This window comes from Phyllostomus discolor, chromosome 3, assembly GCF_004126475.2.
Source record: "Phyllostomus discolor isolate MPI-MPIP mPhyDis1 chromosome 3, mPhyDis1.pri.v3, whole genome shotgun sequence".
Lineage (NCBI taxonomy): Eukaryota > Metazoa > Chordata > Mammalia > Chiroptera > Phyllostomidae > Phyllostomus > Phyllostomus discolor.
Window position 1 is genome coordinate 94,491,686 of NC_040905.2, and position 22,679 is coordinate 94,514,364.

Genomic DNA, 22,679 nt, shown 5'->3' on the forward strand with positions numbered 1-22,679 from the left:
CTACAGAGGGGCTTTGGCAAGGTGCTCTCCAGCTCCATTCTTTTTTCCACCTCTATGCTCCTGTGAATTTGAAGGGAAATGAGAACCAGATGTTTCTGATACCTTTACACTTAACTCATCAGAAAGCTGTCTAAGGCAAGGTGTTTGAGAGCCAACAAACTCCTTTTTAAGACCCTTTGTTTGGGGAGTACAAATTGCAATATCTTCCAGAAATCCAAGCTTCACACCACATCCTTTATTCACCTTTGCACCATCTACCCCTATACCTCCAAGCTGGGATCCTCGGTTTAGTTGGACCATCAGTATCTGAAATAATCATTATAATTCATCACATTTGTAACACTCATCACTGTTTTGAATGACACCAACCATCTCATTGGATTATCATAGAAACCTCGTGAAGGAGTCAGGGCAGGGCCATTATGTTTGCCAATGGGAGTATCAAAGTGGGTAAGTGGCCAGATCAGCTTATTATTGGCATGGCTTGGAGCAGACCATAGGCTCCTAATTCCAAGACCCATGGTTCTCAAAGGAGACTAAATCAGAATCACTTGTCCATCCCCCACCATGCCCTGTAGGTCTGGAGTGGGTCTTGGGAATTTGCATTCCCAAATAATGTTGGTGCTGGTGGTCTTGAGGCAACAATTTGAGGCCCACTGTCTTAAATGTACTCCTGGGAGACACCCTTGGATCCTCTGTGAGTATGTAGATCCAAGCAGATGGGAAAGGAATCTTCTTGCACCAAGCAGAATGTCACATAGTTACAAAGACTAGTCAACAACAAGAGGCCATTTTTACTGGGACTTAACCCGTAACTGCCAGCAAGACCTCTGCAACTCAGGTTCTCTCTGTTCCTCTGCAGCTTCCCCACTAGGGCTCAGTTTGTTTTGTCTCCTAACATCTTATGACATTTTCCTGCTATTACATCTGACACCTCAGAGGTAATGGGACTGAATATCACTCATAATTCATAGTTTCCTCTCAATGAATATTGCGCTCCTTAATGTTATCTCCATATGCGGAATCCCCACTGGGACAATATTGCCTTTTTGGCATCGTCAGTTAATTTGTTCATTTCCATGTACGTTATTGAAAGCACTCTGAGTCTTAATTAGTCCTCTTTAGCTGCTTTTCCCTGCAGCCCTGTGTCACAGAACCAACAGCATTGAAGCACAGTGGGAAATAGGCCTAATTAAGAGGCCCATGATTGAAACTTTGAAAAGATGGTATCTGCAAAGACAGATAATTCACATCCAAACCACGGGGTAATGGGGGTTGATGCAGTGACAGAGGAGGTGGGCAGAGGTAGGAGGAGCTGTTAGGATTTGTCAAAGATATTTGTTGTTTATGGATTTGGGGCATCCCCTTTCCTTCAGGATACTGACCCCACCAAGTCCAGATGCCTTTGGAGGGGCTGTCAGTTGCAGGGCAGTGATCTCATTCCTCACTGAGGAGAGGGCACATGACCAGGTCTGGCTAGTTGGAGGGGTCCATCCCTCTGGTCCTGGTGATTGGTTCAGGGGTGAGCACAGGACTCTAGTTAGGACAGTCAGAGGCCCTTCCCAGGATTTTTCTGCTGGGTATTGAGGAAGGACTGCCTTTGGCCCTTGGCATCATGGGGTAAGAAAAACACGGCTCTTTGGTGTTCAGAGCCACCTTCCTCACCACATGGAAGAGGCTCATCTGTGGCAAAAGAACAAGGCCAGATGACAGAGAGAAGCAGAGCCAGGAGATGGAAGGAGATCAGAGGGCTCTGCAGATAGAGTTTGAGCCCTGGCTTGGCAATGTCAGTGTTACTCTTATCCTTTTTGGACAAGAGTGTCCTTCTTTTGGTTACATGCAAATAAGGCCTCAGCAAACTCCTGTGATTGGCATTGCCTGCCTCCCATTAGCCCAGTTATGCTACATTGGCCTGACTTTGAGTTAGTCCTACCCAGGGCAGGGAAGTAGCCATGAAGACACATTTCATATCTCCCACCCCTTTTTGGCCCACTCCAAAGAACTATGTTTCCATCTTATTTCATCCTACAAGACCAGTTTCCCTTGAGTACCCAAGGCCTGTTCTCTGTATATAACCCCCGCTTTGGATGTTACAGAGTACATACAGAGGTAGCCATCCCACCATTCCTACACCATCAGTTACTGCTAACCTTGTTCCTTCTCTGAACCAGCCTCATTTCCTTTACCTTGACTCATTCCACAGGCAGTATTTATTGAGCACCTATTATGTGCATGGCACATCTTGAAATAAAACAGCCATGCTTCCTTTCTCAGAGAAATCACATTCCAACAAGATGTGGGAGCAACTGGACCTGAGCCTGCCCAGGTACACATTCAATGTTTAGGCCACAGGCTCTTGGTAGCCCTGAAGGGAAAGTATGGTTCTTTCCATTCTCAGTGTTCTTTGTAGGAAAACTTCATTCAGATTTTATCTCACAAAGAGGAGATTCAACCCAGAGCTGGGCAAGAACTAGAGGATTCATAAGAGCCATTTTGATTCTGTGGTTCGAGAATTCTAAGATACTATTTTCTTCAGGATGCAAAGCCAACTCTATTCACAGATATGTAAGGAATTCTATCACTTTCTGTATTTTTTTTCTTTTGTAAAATGTTGCCCACTGGAGGTTTTTGGCTTTGTCTTCTTGGTTAGAAACATAGGGCACACTCATTGTAGGACATTTAGAAAATAGAAAAATTCAAAGAAATGAAGGAAAAATAACCTATAATTTTGGTGCCCAGAGACAACTAGTTTTGGCATTTTTCTACATTATGTGTACATAGATTTGTTTTATGAAATGAATATCACATTTTATATAAAATTTGGGGTCCTACTTTTCTCCTTTTACCTTGAGTAAGTTTTGACCTATCTCAATTTTTCTCTCAAGACATGATATTCTAGCTTGTATAATACCACACCATATAAATGTATCAAGATTTATTCAGTGAGTTCCATATTGTTGGATATTTAGATTGTTTTTTATTTGATATTATAACTAACACTGCAATGAACATCTTTGAGCATAAAAACCTTTCATCCAGATAGTTTCTTAACAATAGAATTACCCAGCTAAATAATGTAAACATTTTCAGCCTCTTAAAATATGCTATAAAGTAGATTCCATGAGTGTTATGCTTCTTGCATTAGTTTCCTATTGCTCTTGTGACAAACTACCACAGACTTAGTGACTTAAAACAAGACAAATTTACTGTCCTGCAGTTTGGTGAGTTCAAGGACCCTCAAAATGGGTTCAAAATAGGTCTCACTGAGCTAAAATCAAGGTGTCAACAGGGCTGCTTTCCTTCCTGAAGTTTAAGAGAGAATCCATTCCCTTTCCTTTTTCTGCTTTGAGCTCCCACCTGCATTCCTTGACTTTTAGCTCCTTCCACCACCTTCAGAGTCGACACTGGTGGGCTGAGTCCTTCTCACATCACTCTGACCTTCTCTTCTGCTCCCCTTTTCATGTCTAAGGGCCTTTGTGATTATACTGAGTTCCCAGATAATCCAGGTTAATCTCCTTATTTTAAGTTTGGTTTATTATTGTGGTTCCTTTTGCAATCTTAATTCACCCATGCCATGCAACATATGTACATGGGCTCTAGGAATTAGGACATGGACATTTGGGGGAGGCATTATTCTGCCTACCACACTCACTTAGACCACAATAAGTAGTAGATAAGACACTTGTATCTCTAGAGCACACCTGTTCTCTCTTTGTTATTTTATGTCTTTCCCATTATCATTTTTTAGCAAAAGCAAAATAATAATAGAAAACACTACCTCAAGGTTGTCTGTGAGCCTAATCCATGACCAAAAGTTTAAGAAAGCAAATGCATTGTCATCTTATTTACTTGTCAAGGGGCTCTTCTAGAATCTCAAAGTCCTTCCTATTCCAGTCCCAAGATTTTCCCACCCCCCATTCAACCTCCTGGAAAGACTAGCAGATGTCCCTTAGAAAGCCTGACTCATGATAATATGTTAACCCAGTGGACTCAAGAGCTACATAGCAGAACCTTTGGAACACTGCTGGGATCATTTTTCTAGAACCTTCCAAACCTGCTTAGAGAAAATCCATTATTGACCAAACCATTATCTCTGTTATAGTCTAAATGTTTGTGTTCTCCCCTTCCACCCAACTAATTCTCATGTTGAAATTCTAATCCTGGAAACTGATGGTATTAGGAAGCAGGGGCTTTGGGAGATGTTTAGGCTATAAGGGTGGAGTCCTTATGAATGATATTAGTGCCCTTATAAAAGAGACCCCACAAAGCTCCCTCATCCCTTTGGCCCTGTGAGGATGCTATGCATCTCACAAGCTGATACCTGGAAAAGCACCCTTACCTACCCATGCCTGCACCCTGATCTCAGACTTCCTGCTTCCAGAACTGTGAGAAATTGATTTCTGTTGTTTAGATACCCAGTCTGTGGTATTTCGTTATAGCAGCCTGGACTGAGACAGGGAGGAAGGGAGGGAAGATGGCAGGAAAAGGGAATAAGAGAGACTACAAAGTTTAATTGGTGTTGTCTGGAAAACTAAAAGGTGCCTGTGTTTGTTTCAGAGGCATTTTTCTGGGAGGAGAGAACCCTGCCTGCAGCCATAGGGGCTGGGGAGGAGACACTTCACAGAGGTCTGTGTGAGGCATCACTGAGGGTTTGCACTCCTCATTGCTTGCCCTCTGAGTGCAAGTGCTGTTGGCCCCCTCCTTCAGACATGGATTATGGCCCAGCTGTAATGATTTGAGCATATCCTTTGGGGGTCTCATCACCAACTCCCATCACAACAACATCTCAAACTGGTGGCACAATGTTTTGAAAGTAGTAAGTGCTGCTTTTCCCCCAAATCATATTTCCTTGTATCCCTTGGTCCTTTCCCCTTCTATTCTTTCACTGCACCTGGAGACATTAGCCCCATTCCATGTGAAGAAGGATAATCAAGTAGGAGGGCAGGGGGAGTCCAGTTTTCTAGGAAATGTAGAGTGTGAGCTCGACCAGCCTGGAACTAAAGGGAAGGGGTGCTGGGCAGGAAGGGGGCTCTAATGGCAGGCGTTTGGGTACCAGTGGGGCCCTGAGAATGGGGACAGAACTGGTTCTGGGGGCCTTTGTTTAGGCCTGTGGACACACCAGTGACAGCTTCACCAGTCTGGGGTTCGTCTGCTGTGGGACACTCGCCACCTCCCAATAGGAAACCTGTTCTGGCCCTCAGCCATTCTCCCGCAGAGGGAGAGCTGAGGAAGGAATGGGGCTGAGACGTGCTGGAGGAAGTCTGGTTAAATGCTAGAGTGGGGTCAAGATGGCTCTCCTCAGAGGTCACATGAGAGTCAGAATCAATAGAAATGGCTGAGGTGAATGAGGAGGCTCTGAGGACCTCCAGTTCTCAGTGGTTATCAACTAGGAGCTCACATAGGCAGCAGGCAAAGAACAGACCCTAGAGAGTTTCATAGGTTCTTCGTGATAATTTCTAAGAATTTTCTTATCCTCAGTTGTCCTTACCTCCACATCAATGACAGTTTCTTTTTAACTTGTGCGTTTTACAGTGATAGCCATAATACTAACATTTATGCTCACCAGCTTTGTAACAATCACCAATTACTAATGCAATTTCTGCTTTATTCACTTACATTGTAAAGAGTCAACAAAAGTACTGTTCTCATGGAGTCCTTAGCTCTATAAATGACAGCTACCACAGAACATTTGTAAACATGGTAATTTCCTCCTCAGAAAAATGTGGGGTTTTGGTTTCACTAGATTTGAGACCCAGGATCTTTGATGGAATAGTAGGTGATATATAATGTGAAAGATTGTTGACAACCACTCACTCAGGAATTTCAAACTGCTCACTCGCCACCTAAGGAGGCTGGAAGCTGCAGGGCTGGGACTAGGTCCTTGCACAGTGAATGCCTGGCTCGTGGTGCTCAGTTAAAGTTGCTTAAACTGCAGGACTAAGCCCCTGGCTCTTGACTTCCCATCCAGAGCAATGTCTTATCAAATCCCAGGGAGGAAATGGCAGCTGTCTCTGAAGGGCTTCCTCTGTAAGACTTGGGTGGATGTGGATGGGTGCAAAGTACCCAGCTCCCTGAGACCCACGGGCCCTCTTTCTGTAGGCATCAGGTTCTGTCTTAGTCTGTTCAGGCTGCTATAACAAAAATATTATGTACTGGATAGTTTAAACAACAGAAATTTATTTCTCACAGTTCTGGAGAATGGGAAGTTTAAAGTCATGGTACTGGAAGATTTGGTGTCTGATGAGAGCCCACTTCCTGATTTATACATGGCTGTCTTCTTGCTGTATCTTCCCATGGTGGGAGGGGTTGGGGAGCTCTCGGGGGCTTCTTTTTTAAGGGTGCTCATTGTATTCATGAGGGCTCCTCTCTCATGACCTAAGCACCTCCCCCCAAGCCCCACCTCCTAAAATTCCCACCTTGGGGGTTAGCTTTTGACATATAAATTTTGGGGAGACATAGACATTTCACTATATAGCAGACTACATTCTTTCTGGCTCTTCTTCAACTGTCCCCCTTTACACGTTAGGACAAGGTCCAACCTGCCCCCATTCTGGTCCATCTTGGGGATCTGTTTTGAGGTTGGGGTCATAGGAATGATGCAGGTGACTCAGGAGGCCTTTCTTTTTTATTGACTTTATTGGGATGACATTGGTTAATGAAATTATATATATTTCATGTGTACAGTTCTATAACACATCATCCGTAGATTGTATTGTGTGTTCAGCACCCTGAGTCAAGTCTCATTCCATCACCATCAGGAGGCCTTTTGACCGGGAGAGTAGGTTCCATGTATCAGCACAGTGATGGGAAACAGAGACAGGTACAGACATGGCCGAGCAGAAATCAAGGGCAACTGCTGAAAGGTTATTTTACAGAACAATTTCCTTCCTTTAGAAAAAGTAACCTGTTTGAAAGGCATTAACTGGAAATTCTTGAGAGCCTCTTTACTTGCTTCATGCCCCACTTGGAGAGATTGATTATTGCCATGGTCCAAGGTCTGTTCTTCACCATGTGCACAGGAGCGGGCTTTTATCTGTTATGAGAGCTCATTGTACATCTCTTCCCAACTCCACATTTGGTGATGTTGTGTTCAGGGTATTAACACCACAGAAATCTGCAAATAATACAAATAGCCCCATATCTAGAGCCAATTGTTAAACATCTTCTTGCACCTCATTCTCCTAACTGACCTCCACTTAGCCATCTTGCTGTGCTAACCAGTGGTGTTTTCCTGTGAAAACCCACTGACCGATGCCCCATTCTTCGAGGCTTACAGCTGTTCCAATCAGGAAAACTACATGCTTGCCAAGACTTGATTACGCTTGTCCCAAACCTGTTCATGCAAAATATATTTGTTATAGCAATTACGGAATTAGGTAAATATTGCAGTAGTGATGGAATGTGAGTGTGAAAGTAATAAAGTTGTCATTTCCATGGAAATTAACTTGAATGCTTGGGAAAGACTTAATAAAAGCAAATTGCTTAAATACTGCTGTCAACTTGAGTGCAGGCAAAGCCTTTCAACTGTAAAATTTTGAGAAAGATTATATAAATTGAGAAGGAGTCTGGGTTCTAGTTGTTTTGAAGTGTCTTTCAGTTCTTGTTCCACTTCTTTATATAGAACAGGAGATTAAAAAATCAGGCAGAACTCCAACTAGTGAGCATGTACCCAAAGGAAGGAATGCATATTTGTACATCTTTCAGTTAAAATATGATATTCTAGGTGTGCTTGATCATTTTTATGATTTCATACTCTAACCCACTCATCCCAATCTTGCTGGCTACGAGGCTTCTACTGTGACCTGTGCTGACCAATCATTTCAGCCACATGATGGCTTTATTTTAGGCAAAGACGTAGCCATATGATCTTAGCTCTGCCATCTGGAGGGTCTCTTCTTATCAAGCACATGGTTCTACCTTGTTACCCTTCCTGCTCATGGCTTCTCTACTTGCAGCAGTTCACTTTTTCCTGCCTTCTTGCATGTCACCTCCCCCATGCTTCTGCTCCTGCAGCTTCCTTCCGCATTGCCCTCCCCCTGCTCATTGCAGGTTGGCATGCTACCTATCCATCCCTCCAATCCCAGCTCTGTTGTTGCTTTCTTCATGAAACCTGCCCCGACTTCCTGACCAGAAGTAATCTTATCCTTGGCCCTCTCAGACAATTTTATCTGTGTCTCACTAATGATATGGATTGCTTCTTTTTAAAAAATTATTTATACCATGCAATTGGGAATTTGGATGGGACTTTAGAGATGCTGGCATCCACCACCCTAATTTTGCATTTGAGACAATAGGACCAGAGCCTGGTTGGAAGTAGCTCAAGGAGGCCCAGACAGTTAGTAAGACCAGCAGTACTGTGTGAAGGCCACCTCCTGCTTACAGGGTGGTCTGCACTGGCCTTCACTCACTGTGCTTTACACGCAGTGTATGTTCTCACATATTTTGTTTCTTTAAGATCAGATTTATTAAATTAAAACTTAGAGGTTTCCTTTATTAAATACGTGCAGATTGAACAGAACTATGTATTCATTGCAGAGAACTTGAAAAAATACAAAGTGCTATGAAGAAAAAACCCCTATCATTTGTTTTGCTTTTCAGAAATAAGAATTTTTAGCAGTTAGGATCATTTCCTTCAGATTGGGTTGAAAGAAAAAGAAATCAAACAATCCAGTATTATGCTTGACAGAAATGCTTGAAGGGGGAAGTGCTTTTTGATTGAGCCAAAGAAGCAAAGTACTCCACATGGAAGCTCTGATTCCTATTTGACCACCCATCTACTCAAGAAATATGAATCCTGAGTGGGGCAGATCCTGCAGTTGACCCAGATGGGTTCAGAGATGAGTTACATATTGCAGGTGCCTGCCCTTGAATGTTTCAGAATTTAGTGGAGGAACCAGACATGTAAACAGATAATCACAGTGCAGGCTGACAATGGAGAGATGAACAATTTAAGGCAGTCTGTAATTACATGCAACATTAAGTGACATGGATTTTATGGCCTGTAATAGTGGGCTGTGGTGGTTTATAATTTCTGTTATCAAACCAAAGCCACATAACAATGACCAGGGAAACTTTCTTTAAAGGTGATTGTTCATAAAAAGGAAATAATTGGAATTTCACAAACCAGCAATTACAAAAGCAGGAAAGGTTAATCTGGTGTATTTTATAACTGTAATCAAAAAAATTACAAGCAGACTTTGAAAATGTTCCATTAATTAACTCCATTAAAGGTTAGTGTCTGTGATGAAAGAAAGATCAACTAAAAATCACACAATGAGAAGTTTAAGGGATTTGAAATTGTTAAGTCAGGCATACTCTGGAATCAGGTGCTTCTTGTTGTTGGTATCTATACCACGTGACTCAATAATGATAGTTGGTCTTGTCATTGTTGTAATAATCAGGTGTTATGGCCTCTTGTTATTAACAATGATATTTTCCATTATTGAACAACTCTAAAATATTCGGGACTTTGGCAATCATTCCATTAATCTTGCTTTTATTTTAACCTATCGTGTCAGTTTTTCCCGCACTTGATGGCTTCCAGCATGAGGAATAGTTGGCGCACTGTCAGAGAGGCTGTCAACATGATTGAAGTGAGTGGGGGCAGAATCATGCAAGAAACCAGCATCTGGGTGGGGAAGGGGGTGTGGTCTCCCAGGACAGCGCAGAGTGTCAAATGCCAGCTGGCTTCTGGGAACAATAAGAGAATAATTGGCTTCAATGCATATCCCTGAGGTCCCAGGAGTGTGTTTCAGTTTCAGCAGAGGTGGCCTGGAGTAGCTCTTGTTACATGCTTGAAGGCCCCTTTTCTTTGGAGAACAGCAGTGGCTTGTTGTGGGGTAAAGCAACTCTGCACAGAAAGGTGGCTGGCCAGAGAACTGTGTTGCCTGGACCTCAATGTAGGCAAGTCACTTTCCCACACTGGGCCTTGGTTTCTTCTATAAAATGAAGAATTAGATAAAATGATATTCCTGTCTCTTTCAAGATCTAAAGCGCTGTGAAGCTACTCTGGGCTTGCACATGTCTTGGAAGGGGTGCCCTGGGACACAGTGTGACCCCCTCTCCTACTGTCTGGTCACTAGGAGTGGCTACCACTCACTGTCTCACCCTGTTGATCACCCAAATCTATTCTCCTGATCTTCCTTCCAGGCCCCTGATCTGCTTTTCTATGCTACTCCTAGCTCACACCACTAATAGCCTCAGGCCTTTCTGCAGAAGCATGGCTGTCTTCTGCAAATCCTGACTCTTCATGTGCCTCTTCCCCAACATGCAGGCAGAGAACATTTTCCTTTCTTCTCTGAGGACAGTTTGAGATCATGTGAATGAGTTCTGGCCAAATTAGATTCTGGCTTGATTTGCAAGAGCCTGAGTAGCCCTCTGGCCCTCTCTGCCCCTGATGTGGAAAACCTGGAGCCACATACTGATTGGCAGGATCTGACACCTCCTATCAGGTAGGAAGATTGGGAAAAATCTACGGCATTCTCCAGCAAATCAGGGTGAGTCTTAGTTTTCTCCAAGTTCCTGGTGCTGCCCTTAAGCCGCATATGGAAGGAGGTTCCTCTGGAATAGATTGGGAAAGGTGTTACTTATAAGTGATTCACAAAAATGGTGTGGTGTTTCCTTGATAAGTTAAACATTAAATTGCCACAGGACCCAGCAATTTTGCTTCTAATGAATACTTGAAATAAAATAGGTGTTCAAACAAAAACCTGGACACAAATGTTCATAGTGCACTATTCACAAAAGCCAAAAGATGGAAACAACCCAAATATCCGGCAACAAATGAATGGATAGACAAAATGTGGTATTCCCATTCAATGGAATATCATCCAGCCATAAGAAGAGATGACATTCACCATGGGTGGACAGTGAAAATACTATATAATAGTAAGTGAAAAAAGTCAATTGCTAAGGACCACATAGTATAAGATTCCATTAATATGAAATATTAATCCAGAGAGACAGAAAGCAGATTAATGGTTGCCACAGGCTGGGGGAGGGGTAATGGGAAGTGACTTCTTCAAACACACAAGGTTTCCATTTGAGACGATATAAAAGTTCTGGAACTAGATAGTAATGATTGTTCTATAACACTGCAGAAGTACCTAGGGCCAAATCTGTATGCTTTAAAATGTTTAAGATGGTAAAATTTATGTTACATATATTTTACCACACTAAAGAGGAAAAGATTTTTTAAAAGCTATCTGCACATTTTAAGCCAATGAGGAGAGAGGAGAAAAAAAGCAACCTGAAAGAACAAAACCGTGGCTGGAAGGCAAGTCAAGGTAGGAAGAATGCATGTGGCTAAAGGTCAATGGGAGATGAACAGTGGCTAAACAGTGAGGGAATGAGAAAGGTTGAGGCATGGAGCAGCTCACAATGGGGGGCATGCACTGGGCCTGAGGTGGAGGCATCCCTTCAGTGGGGAGAGGGGAGAGCAGCTTGTTCTTCCCAGGGAATTTGGGGTGGGGGAGGAGACATTAATGTCTGGAGACATTAAAGTGGTTTGACAGCCACGATTTAAATGATTTAAGTGCTTTTGAAGTCATGGCTTCTGAATGTACCAGGCTAAGTGTTGTTGTCTTGGTAATCTGTCTAGAATAGTTGAAAAGGTTCTTTGGAGGAGCACCTGTGCCCTGTTTCATCCTCTTCTGCCTAACCTGGTAGAGCTCTCCATCACCATCCTGCCTCTTGTATCTCCCACCACTTCCCCTTCTGTAAATGAACTGGTTTTGGCCACTACCCTCTTAGGTAAATTCAGTCTGTCTGAGGAATACCATGGGGCGGGGGGTGGCACCTACTTTGGGTCTTGGAGGATGAATATAATTTCACTTATTGGGAAGGGGAAATATAACTTCACTTAGTGGGCGTGGAAGTGTGTGGGTTGTCTAGAAATAGTGAGTAGTTAAGTGTGGCTGGAGTAAAGGAAGTGGGTAACAGTAGTTCTGTAAAGTGGTGATGGGACATATAGGGACATGTATGTCATGTTTATGTGACAGTGGTATCCATCCCTATCTTCCAGTCTGGGCATGGACATGATGCTACTTAACATATCATATTCTCCTCTAAATTTAGGCCCAGGCCCTTCCTAGGCCACAGACAGATGACATGATGCAGGCTCCAGCCCCCATCTCCTCCTCTGACAACCACTTTTCTTCCTGAGGGTCTCTTGAACATAGGAGTCTCATTTGAAATTCTTTATCAAACAAAAGATCTTCATTGCCTCTGTTGGGCCACCTAGACCTTCAAAGCATAACAGCCTGTCTTTTCTCCACACTATCTTTGGAGGAAAGGGCACACCCAGAGGGCAGCTTCTCATTTTAATTGTTAAATCCAAAGGTGTTTCTTCCCTCCTTATTGGACAACAGTGCTTCATTGCCCAATTGTCCCCAGGTGGCCCAGACTTTATACACAAGAGGCTTTGCTCCTTCTCCTCATTGGGCTCTTCCCAGTGGCAACCCACAGGGATCTCTGCACATTCCCCAAACCCCAACTAGAGTAGAGCCAAAAGCTTAGTTTCAACTGTCTACAGGGATTTTGCGGTTCCAAGGAGTTTCAAATCTATCCTGTCACAAATGGGAAACCAATCAAGACTTTAAAATGAGAAGAATGACATGACCAGAATTATGTAATGGAAGGAATTCTGGAGGCCATTTAGTATGAAGCTCAGCATAAAATTTTGGTAAAGGGCCAGACTATAAATATTTTCAGTTGTCTTGAAAAAGCTTCTAGGTCCAGATGATCTTTTGCTCAAGGCTTTTGGATAGGAATACATATACAGCACAAACCCTCTTTGGAAAAGGAGATACCTGAGATAACATGGCTTCCCAAACCTAAACTTCTCTGCTGGATTTGAAAAGGTTTGTCTGTGCCATAGACAGAGGGTACTGAGGGGGTACTGCCCCAGATTTTGTCATTTAGAGAAGAAGTGTTGTATTTGTAAGCAAGGTTTGAGCTGCATTTATGTTCAGATGATCTTGCTTAATTGTGAGAAGATATGGCAGGTTTTAGGTGCATGTATAGGGTGGAAGGGAATGAGAGAAGGGGATGTAGAAGTAACTGTGGGAAGATAGAGGCTCTATCCATAGGATGATAAAGGCTCTATCCATGGGGTGACTGATGGGATGATAGAGGCTGTTTTCCTGGGATGAGAGAGGCTCTATCCAGAAGCTGAGGCCAGTTTTCATGAGGAACTGTATGAAACTCTGGGTGAGCTGTGCTGCTTCAGGACCCAGATGATGAAGTGAGGCTCACAGTTGTTGGTATGTTTGTCCTTCTGGATCTCAGGCTTTGAGAGGACCACCACTGGCACCGGGGAGCCCTCACAAGAGGTGGAGGAGAGGAAAGTGATGTAGACTTTCATTACAGGAACAGAAACAGATCCCTTCAGGTATCATTGGCCACACCCTGGGTTTCTCAAAAACACTAGGGGTGCATACACATGAGGGGCCCCTAAGAGCTGTGTGGGCAGGAAGGACTCCACACCATTATTATTTGGGCATTAATGAAAATGTGACCTTAATTAGCATTCACAGATTTCAGAGATCTAAACATATCCATGGATGTGGAAGAAATTACCCCAGGACAGGACACATTGTGTGCTACAAATATTACATGCACAAAGATAAAAACCAAACTTATAGCTCAGGTGTCTCCCTGTGTTGTCCCCGACTCCCAAAGGCTCATATTATAAGGTTGTTGCAAAACAACTAGCAACGCAATGAGAATCCTCTGCCCCTGATTATTCAAAGGGAATGTAGAGGAGGGAGAAGTGCATCCCTTAGATGGTAATGAGACACTTTCCAGGGTCTTATTCTCTCTCCCTCCAGTGGGGATCAACAGGTCTTCAACTGCATCATAAAGCTGAGCTGTTGGCTCAGAGGCCTTCTTAATTTGATCACATAATTACCAGGAGAGAAGGGTCGGTGCTTTATGGTCATCCGCCTCATGGGCATCCTTTCAATTACCGTGGAGAGCTGGGTCATAATGGAAAATGGGCATGGTGCCATGTATTTGAGAGATCTTTAAAGATGAGTCTTGCTGTGCTGCTTTCCTGATTCTTACTTTCCCCTCCCTGCCTCCCTCCCTCCCTTCTTTCTTTCCTCCTTTCCTTCTTTCTTTCCTTTCTTCTTTCTTTCTTATATTGTCACACTATCTTTTCAGTCCCTCACACTCTTTTTGATTTACCACCTTGGAGAGTAAATGAACTTCAAAAGACACCTGGTTGTGATTTATGTTCAATCCAGGCCTTTGGCTTTAGCTCTTTCTCCATCCAAACCAAGGGCTTCCAGGGGGAGAGGGGCTGAGGGGCTGAGGGGCTGCTTCACAGTGCCATCCATCTTCCACCCACCAGCTGGCGGGCTTCCCTCCCCTGCAGGGATCTACAGGCTCCATTGCTCCCCCCAGCCTGTGTGTGGCTCCTGCCACTGCCAGCAAAGAGGAAGAGGACTGAGCTCTGGGATGATGGAGGCTTGATCTTTGGTCCTAGGGGCTCATGGGGCTGCAGCCCCACGAGGACTTCCAAACCTGCTCAGAAGGCCCTTCATAGGGCCACATGGCATTTACATGTCTGCAGAGAAGAGATGAGCAAGCTGTTTCTCACCATTTAGCCAACTTCTTTATTGCTGCATTCAGGACTTGAGGGGTATGGTTGCTTAGCTTTTAACCACTTGGAGACTCCAGTCAAGTATTAATGACTTAGTCCAGGCTGGAGCTTGGTGCTCTGGGTTCTGAAAGAAGGAGGCTGCTGCTGCTGTTGCTTTGGTTCTGAATTCATCTACTGTTTTATAGGCCATGGCAACAGCCCCCTGAATTCTCTGCTCCAGTCTTGTCCCCTCCAGGCCACACTTGTCACTGCTGTCTGCAGAGCTGCTGTGCTCCCTGACTCCAGGGGTTCTATTCATACTCTGTAGAGTTTTGGGGGCACCACTGACCTAGGATATGATGTGAAATTTGTTCTCTAGAGTCAGGCAATCCAGTAGGTACTAGCTGACAGACTAATTTTTAAGTCCTTTGGAGGGCTCCCCAACACTTGCAAGACTCAATGCAAGATCCTTAGCTCGTTACATGAAGCCTCTCCATCTCCCACCCTCCCAGCTCCCTCAGGCTCTAACCTCTCACCATTCCCAAATTTTTGCAACTTTCAGATGCTGACAGCTTGGAATGTCCTCTCCTGTCCTGTGTTTTGCCAGCTTCCCTGCATCCCTAAGGACCCAGTATCATCTCCTTTTCCTCCCCTTAGTACCTTACACCCCTCCTTCCTGAGCCCTGTGCCCAGTACCAACCTCTAAAATGTATATGCAAAGCTTCATGCAACCACATGCTTACAACCTGATTTTGATTGGATTGTGTTTTATTTATCACCGAATCCTCTGGGTCTAGAACAATATAGAACCAGAGTGAGGACACAAGGAATATCCAAGGAGGAAATACAGGAAGCATACAGCAGCTAGAGGCCTTCAGGACCTCAGAGTTCAGCTGGGCAGACAACACTCATGGGGAGACATCACACACTAGAGAGCTATCACACCCCTAGGGAGACATCACGCACTTGTGGAGACATCAGGTGCCTGGGGAGACATTGTCATGGGAAGATTGCATGCTCTGCTGTGAACTACAGGCACTAAAGTTACCAAGAGGGAAGGTGTAGACAGAAGTATTTGGGGATTATTTCCTGTGATTCTAGAGCTTAAAGGAACCTCCAGGATCACTTATCTCTAGTGCTCCATACAGGGACAAAGATCCTGAGGTCATTTTGAGAGTTGGCTGCAAAGCAAGAAATAACACATTAGGCCCCTTAATTCTCAGTTCAGGATTTATAAAGAAAATCTCCTCAAGCTGGAAGTGCCAGACATTTTGATGTTTTCTTATACATAATTTAGGGGGAGGGGTATAAAAGAAAACAATTTTGTTACTAAATATTATGCTGTAGCAGCTACTTAGAAAAGATTGCATATGATGTTTTCAATTAGATTCTCTTTATCTGCCCTTAGAAGCTGGTGTTTTCATAAAGGGTAGGATTGTAGTGTGTTATTAACACTGACAGCTCCAGTGCTCACATTGTGCTTCTGAGAGCATCAGGGGAAGATACTGATCTATCAACATAATCCTCACACCGAGCAGTGTGCTGATTTCAGATGAGAGCTGCAGGAATTGCTGTTTTGACATTCCAGCAGAAACCTCATAAGCTTCTAGCGTGAGTGTTCAATCCACTGGTGCTTCCTGGGATTCCATGTCATGGAAACGTGGCAGAATAGGTTGGAGGGCAGTGGGTGGACAGCTGAGCTCTGGTGTGGGGAGAGGGTGGATTTCTGTTGCAGGAGCCAGCAAAGGTTGCCTCTGAAAAGGAATTCCAGGAATTGGGGCATCTTGGACTCATAAGTCCACCAAGAAAAGCCACATCTAACACATGGAGAACTAGCTATGTGATTGGCATTGTGCTCAGGGCTCAGCAGGCCTTATCTTAATTCTCAGGACAGTCCCCCAAGTGAAGTGCTGTTATTATTTCCTGGTGTAGGCAGAGCTCTAAGATGGGCCCAAGATCCATCTCCTTGGTGTACAAACCCTGCCTTATCCCAGGACTGATAATTTAATGGATTTCATCCCTATGATTAGATATTTCATGAGACACAGATGACTTTAAGAAAAAGACTTATCAGGGTGGGCCTGACCTAATCACACAACTACATTTAAAAAATTGGTTCTGGAGGTCAGAGACACACAGCATGAGAGAGGGCCAGTGTGAGGAAACTTCCTGTGTGGCTTTAAAGATGGAGACATACCACACAAGAATCTGAGCATATCCTCCCATAGCTGAGAGGGACTCCAGGTTGGGACCTGGGAGAAATGTGGGGGCACTCCGCTTGAGAGTGGCAAGGAACTGAATTTTCCCACAATATGAGTGAGCTCAGAAGTGGACCCTGAGCTTTGGGTGAGAATGCAGCCGCTGACCCCATGATTTTGGCTTTGTGCGACCCAGAGCGGACAGGCCAGCCACGTGGAGCTTGGCCATCTGACCTACAGAGCTATGAGCCAATGAGTGGGTGTTGTCTTAAGGCACTAAATGTGTGGAATTTTCTGCGCAGCCAAATATGAAGAACTGAGGCTGGAAAGATTCAGCTGCCCAGGCTTACAAAGTTGGGAGGTGACAGAGCTAGGATTTGAACCCAGGACATCTGACTTCCAAGTGAATATTCTTTAGGATTACCAGTGATTCTCAGCCCAGCATGTGGGGTGCTTGTTAAAATGAGATTTGGGTACACCCAGAGGGTGGAGGGACTACCTTCCTTCCCCTGGGTTATGAACCATGGTCTTAGCCCCTGAAACTGATGGTGATAAGTGTCCTGGGTGAGGCCTTCCTGGTGCAGTCTGACACTGGGCAGAAAAGACAGGGCTGGTGGGGGCAGCCCAGGGGAGAAGAGCTTTTGTGCAGAGAAGGTACTGCACTGTAGCCGTGAGAGGCATAGGGCTAAGTAGCTGGCTATGAGAGCTATGTTGAAGAAAAGGATGGAAATATCCCTAGCCAGTGGTTCTCAAGGTTGGCCATGAGTTAGGACAACCTGGAGAGCTTTAAAAAACCCAGGTGCCCAGATCACACCCTAGACTGAGTCACTGCAAATCTGTGGGAGTGGTGCCAGGGCAGAGATGGTTTTTAAGTGCCCCAGAGGACCCCAGTGTGCAGCCAAGGTGAAGAATGACTGACCCACAAAGTCAGCTTGGTGGGGGTAGTGGGCAGAAAATCATGGAGAGGCATGAGAGTTCTAGCTGCTGAGTCAGGGGCTGGGTCTTTAGGCCTGGTGGTGTTCATTCTGGTTTGGTGGCTCTAAACGTTCAGGCTTATGATGTTATTTCCCAAACCTTCAATCATTGTGCTCACTTTGTTGTTCTAGGTGAATTGTGCTAAAAAATCTGTGTGATCAGAGCAATGACTCCAAATGCCCACTGAGCTGCCAGCATGGGACTGTCATAAACTGTAGTCTAGGTGGAGCAGAGTAGTTCAGGTCCTCAGAGAGCAGGTTTTCATACTGGGGCACATCATAGTCACCCAGTAGCCTTGTTAAACACATGGTCCCACCTCTAGGGTGTCTGAGTCACCAGGTCTGGGTGGAACCCAAGGTTTGGCATGTCTATCAAGTCCCCAAGTGACATGGCTGTTGGTCTGGGAACCACACTTTGGAAACCTAGGACCTGGATTTGAAACCAGCTATTTGCTAGGGAGAGACCATGAAGAAGTCCCCAGACCTCTGTGTGCTTCAGTTTTATCTTCTGCCGCATGTGTGTGTTGTGGCACCTACGGCAGGGAGTATTGTGCGGGTTAGACAAGATGGCCAGACAGTGCCTGGCACGAGTCAACTCTCAGTAAATGCTGACTGTCAACTTTAGTTCAGGTTCTCCTGGTGGCAGGTTTTTCAGATACTCATAATAGTTTGAGAAAGCAATAAAGAAAAAATAAGGAAATTTATGGCTTACTTAGCTGGCCAGGGAGTTGTATGTGCTTTGGGCACAGCTGGACTCTTTGGCTCCAGTTGCATCAGGCATCTTTTTCTCTCTCATCTCCATCTTTCTGCTTCCCCTAGGTGACCTTATTTTCAGGTAGGGTCTCCTTGCTTGGTGACAAAGATGCCTTGGAATTTCTAGGCTGCTGTCATCTTTACAGCTATGACCCAGAACTTTTTGACACACATCGCTTCTGTGCTAGGCTATGTCCACTCTGCATTTGTGATGCCAGTTTAGACTCCAATGCATGGGGTATAATTTCATCATGTTATGATTTATTTCTAGTTCCAGTGTCTTCAGACCTTGCTAGTTCCAGTCTATTGATGTCATTCTGGTTCTCTCTCCCTCACAGCATCCACAAATGTAGATGCAAATTTTACTGATGCAGAGTTCACTGATGCAGGCAGCAAATACTTAACAGCTTTATGACAAGCCACAAAAAAAAAAAAAACAACTTTCCTTTGCCCAACTCATTAACAATAAGATTATGAGAGCCATTGTCCGATGCCTTCCTTCAATCCACTTTGCTACAGCATTTCTCCATCAGACAGTCTGATAATGTGATATAAAAGGAAATGCAGAAAATCTGACATGATTTCTCTTTAAGGAGCCTCTGCTTGTTCCTAAGGGACTGTAGGTGTAAATCAAGACTATTCTGGGCAGACTGGGATGAATGATGAGCCAATGATAGGGCTTTTATGCTGGCTGTATCTTCTCCTCCCAAAATGTCTTTTAAGAGAGGAGTTTTTAGAAGGGAAAGGATGTGGAAAGGCAGTGGTTAGCTAGTCAGTCAAGAAGATGAAGAGGGTGAAGTGTGGTAGTTAATTTTATGTGTCAGCTTTACTGGTCTAAGGGATGCCCAGATAGCTGGTAAATGCCATTTCCGGGGGGGTGTCTGCGAAGGTGTTTCAGAAAGGGATATGAATTAGTGGATTGAGTAAAGATCGCTCTCACTAAGTGGGTGGGCATGGTCCAATCTGTTGAGAGCCTGGAGAGAAAAAAATGGGCAGAGCAAGGTGCATTTGCCCTGTGCTTGAGCTGGGACATCCATCTTCTGTCTTCAGACATCAGAGCTCCTGCGTCTCAGGCCTTCAGACTCAGGTTGGGACATACATCGTTGGCTCTTCTGGTTCCCAGGCCTTTGGGTTTGGACTGGAACTATACCACTGGCTTTCCTGGGCCTCCAGCTTGCAGACAGCAGATGCTGGGACTTCTCAGGCTCCATAATCACATGAGCCAATCCTTCATAATACATTACTTTCAATATGATTCCATATATCATATCGGTCTGTTTCCCTGACTAATGCATTAAATTAGGAATAGAGCCCATCCCACTGTGTTGCCCTGCAGCATATGAATGGAGGAGTGGTGGGTGCTGGTGGAATGAAGATACAGCTGCAGCCAATCTTGGGTGCAGCAGGAGCTTCGATGCTGTTGGCCATAGTATTTAGCAAATGGATTGAAGGAAAGTCCCAGGACAGGAAAGGGGTGAGAGGGCAAAGAGGTGGCTGAGGAGGAAGCTGACTCAAAGATGATATTTTCTGCCACTTCTTGTATTAAATCTTTTATTTGCCTTCATTTCTTATATGAGTAGTGTTACTGGATGACACTCTAATGCTTTGTGTACAATAAAACTTCATTAACCAATTACTCAGGGGAATGGGGGGAGGTATTGTGGTTAATTGAATTATCTGATTAACTGAGAGTTAATTAACCAGAAACCTTTGTAGTTCTAAGTCATGCTGCAAATATTCCAATATATTTAAGTTCTCTCTCTTACCAGGGCTCAGAAAGGGAAGAAGTAAAGGGAGAGGGGGAATGAAACCCATTTTCATGGAGGGTCTAAGCTGTATTTGGTACTTTACGTACATTCTATTGTCTGCTTTCATCCTTGTAACTATTATATGAAGTCAACATTATTATCCCATTTTACACATAAAATTGAAAACTAACTGTTATTGATTGCTGCTTTGCTGATTGAGAACGGACCAGTCTCCAAGCATCTCTGAGATATCAGTGCTAGAAGCAGGTTGAGTAGGGAGTTTGGAGTATGTCATCTCCACTTATCAGCCCTGATACTGATCCAGACTAGCTGTGTGACCTTGACTAAGCTGAGGGGAAGCATATCTAGGTAATTACATGTATGGACTCTGGGTAAATAAAACTGGGTTTGAATTCTTGCTCTACTTTTTTTCTGGGCTGTATAATCTTTAGCCAACAACTTTCCCTCTGCTTCTCAGCTTCTTCATCTGCAAAATGTACCACTACCTGCATTGCAGGGTGGCTGGGGGCCAGCGGTGGGTCCTGTGTGGACTGTAGCTGTGATTACTATCATCAACATGGCCCAAGGTCACGGTCATGTTATGGTACCAGAGATGGATTATGATAAAGATGTGATAAAGATTCAATAAAGAGACCCCCATCTTAGAACCATCCCAATGCTCCCTTTGTGTTAAATCTCTGACATTAATTTTATTTTCTTGTTTTTTCTTTATTTCCCCTCAAAGTATGATGTGACAAACCTGTTCGAGAGGGTGCATATTTGCTAATTTTTGTTTTACTACATGAATACATCCAATAGAAGAGAAGAAAACACAGTGGGACTCATAGGCATTGTTACCACTAAATCAAGCGTTAGTTTGGCTAAGTCACCAGCTTCTGCTGCCATCGTAATTTTAGGGAATGAAAAGAACAGTTCTTTTTGCTCAGATTGCTAGATTTATATTGCTTTCACTTAGCAAGTGAATAATTGATAAGTTGGGGCATATTAACATTGAACAAAAGAGCCCAGTGGTATAAGGGTCCTGGGAAGGCTGCCTAAATCAATATAGACTCATGAATTTTGAGTGCAAAAGGTTGAGCTGAGAAAGAACACAGATTTAGACCTCCATTAATATTTGAAACACATTCTGCACATGAGAGGTTTGCCACAGTCCAAATGTTAACGGAAGGGGCTTCAGAGGAATGGCTTCTAAACAAATTTGAAAGCAAGAGATTTTCCCCTCCAAAGATTTCACAAGAAAATCAATCATCTTTGTTGTTTCTGCTGTCAGAAGGCATCTATTAAAAATCTAATTAGAGCATTTTTACCAATTAAACATACCGATGCAACACTTGTCTGACTCGATGTTTATAACTGCTGAAAAAGCAAATGCATCTTCCTCTGTGATCAATGTGATGTGGTGAAATGTTCCAGCCACTCCTATGAGCTCCCCCTTCCCCATGCAGGAGCCAGCCTTAAAAATTTGATTAATCTAAACATTTTGTAAAGTGTCAAAAGAGGTTTCTTGCCTGATGCCTCATGGTCACCCAAAGTCCCAGCCCGACTGAGGCCAAAATAACATCATCAGTCACAATTTGCTTTTGAAATGCCTCCTGCTAGGCCCCCAATTTGAGCTATCAAAGCTGGAAATTTTAAACCAAGTGGGAAAATGCTTTCAATTTTAATGATTCATTGAATTCAGCATCCTGCTGGAAAGTCATCTATAGTGTCTGAGACCAGCATGTTGCTATGGCCATTGAAGATGTTTGAAGACTGCAGTTGCCTGCTGATATTCTAATGACATAGTCAAGCAAAAGATTCTCTGTGGGTAAAGAGATCACCTTTTAGAAGTCATGAAACAGAATCTTACAACTGGAAGGGGCTTCAGCGTTCATTTTATCTAGCTCTTGGGCTCCCACAGAAAATAGAAATTCCTCCAGCCAGACTCAGGCTCAACTTGCATACTTCTGGTGCTGGTAGGCTCACTATCTTGTGAGGTAGTTCATCCCATTCCAAGGCACCGCTGTTTTGCAAACAGGCTTCTTGTTCAGCTATATATAACCTACTTCCCTGTAACTTAGGCCCAACAAGATTACATGTAAGCTTCACGGACACAGCTATATTGCTTTTCTCCCATGAAGCAATTAATTTGGAGAATAATTCAGGGTGTGGGCTCATTATTGGGACTTAATGGCTAAGAGGAAAAATGGCCCTACATAGTGCAGATGGTATTTGTGCTTTTCCCTGGAATTCTCCTGCTCTATGTCTTAGTTAATGAATTAATGAAAAATTTCACTGAGTTGTCCTAAGGAGCACTTGTTTTTGAAAACTCTCCTTTTGCCTGTACATATGGTCTCTCTGTTTTTTTCTCCAAGATCAAAGCTACGTCTCTTGGACTTGCTGGAAAGGACTGAGATTCCTG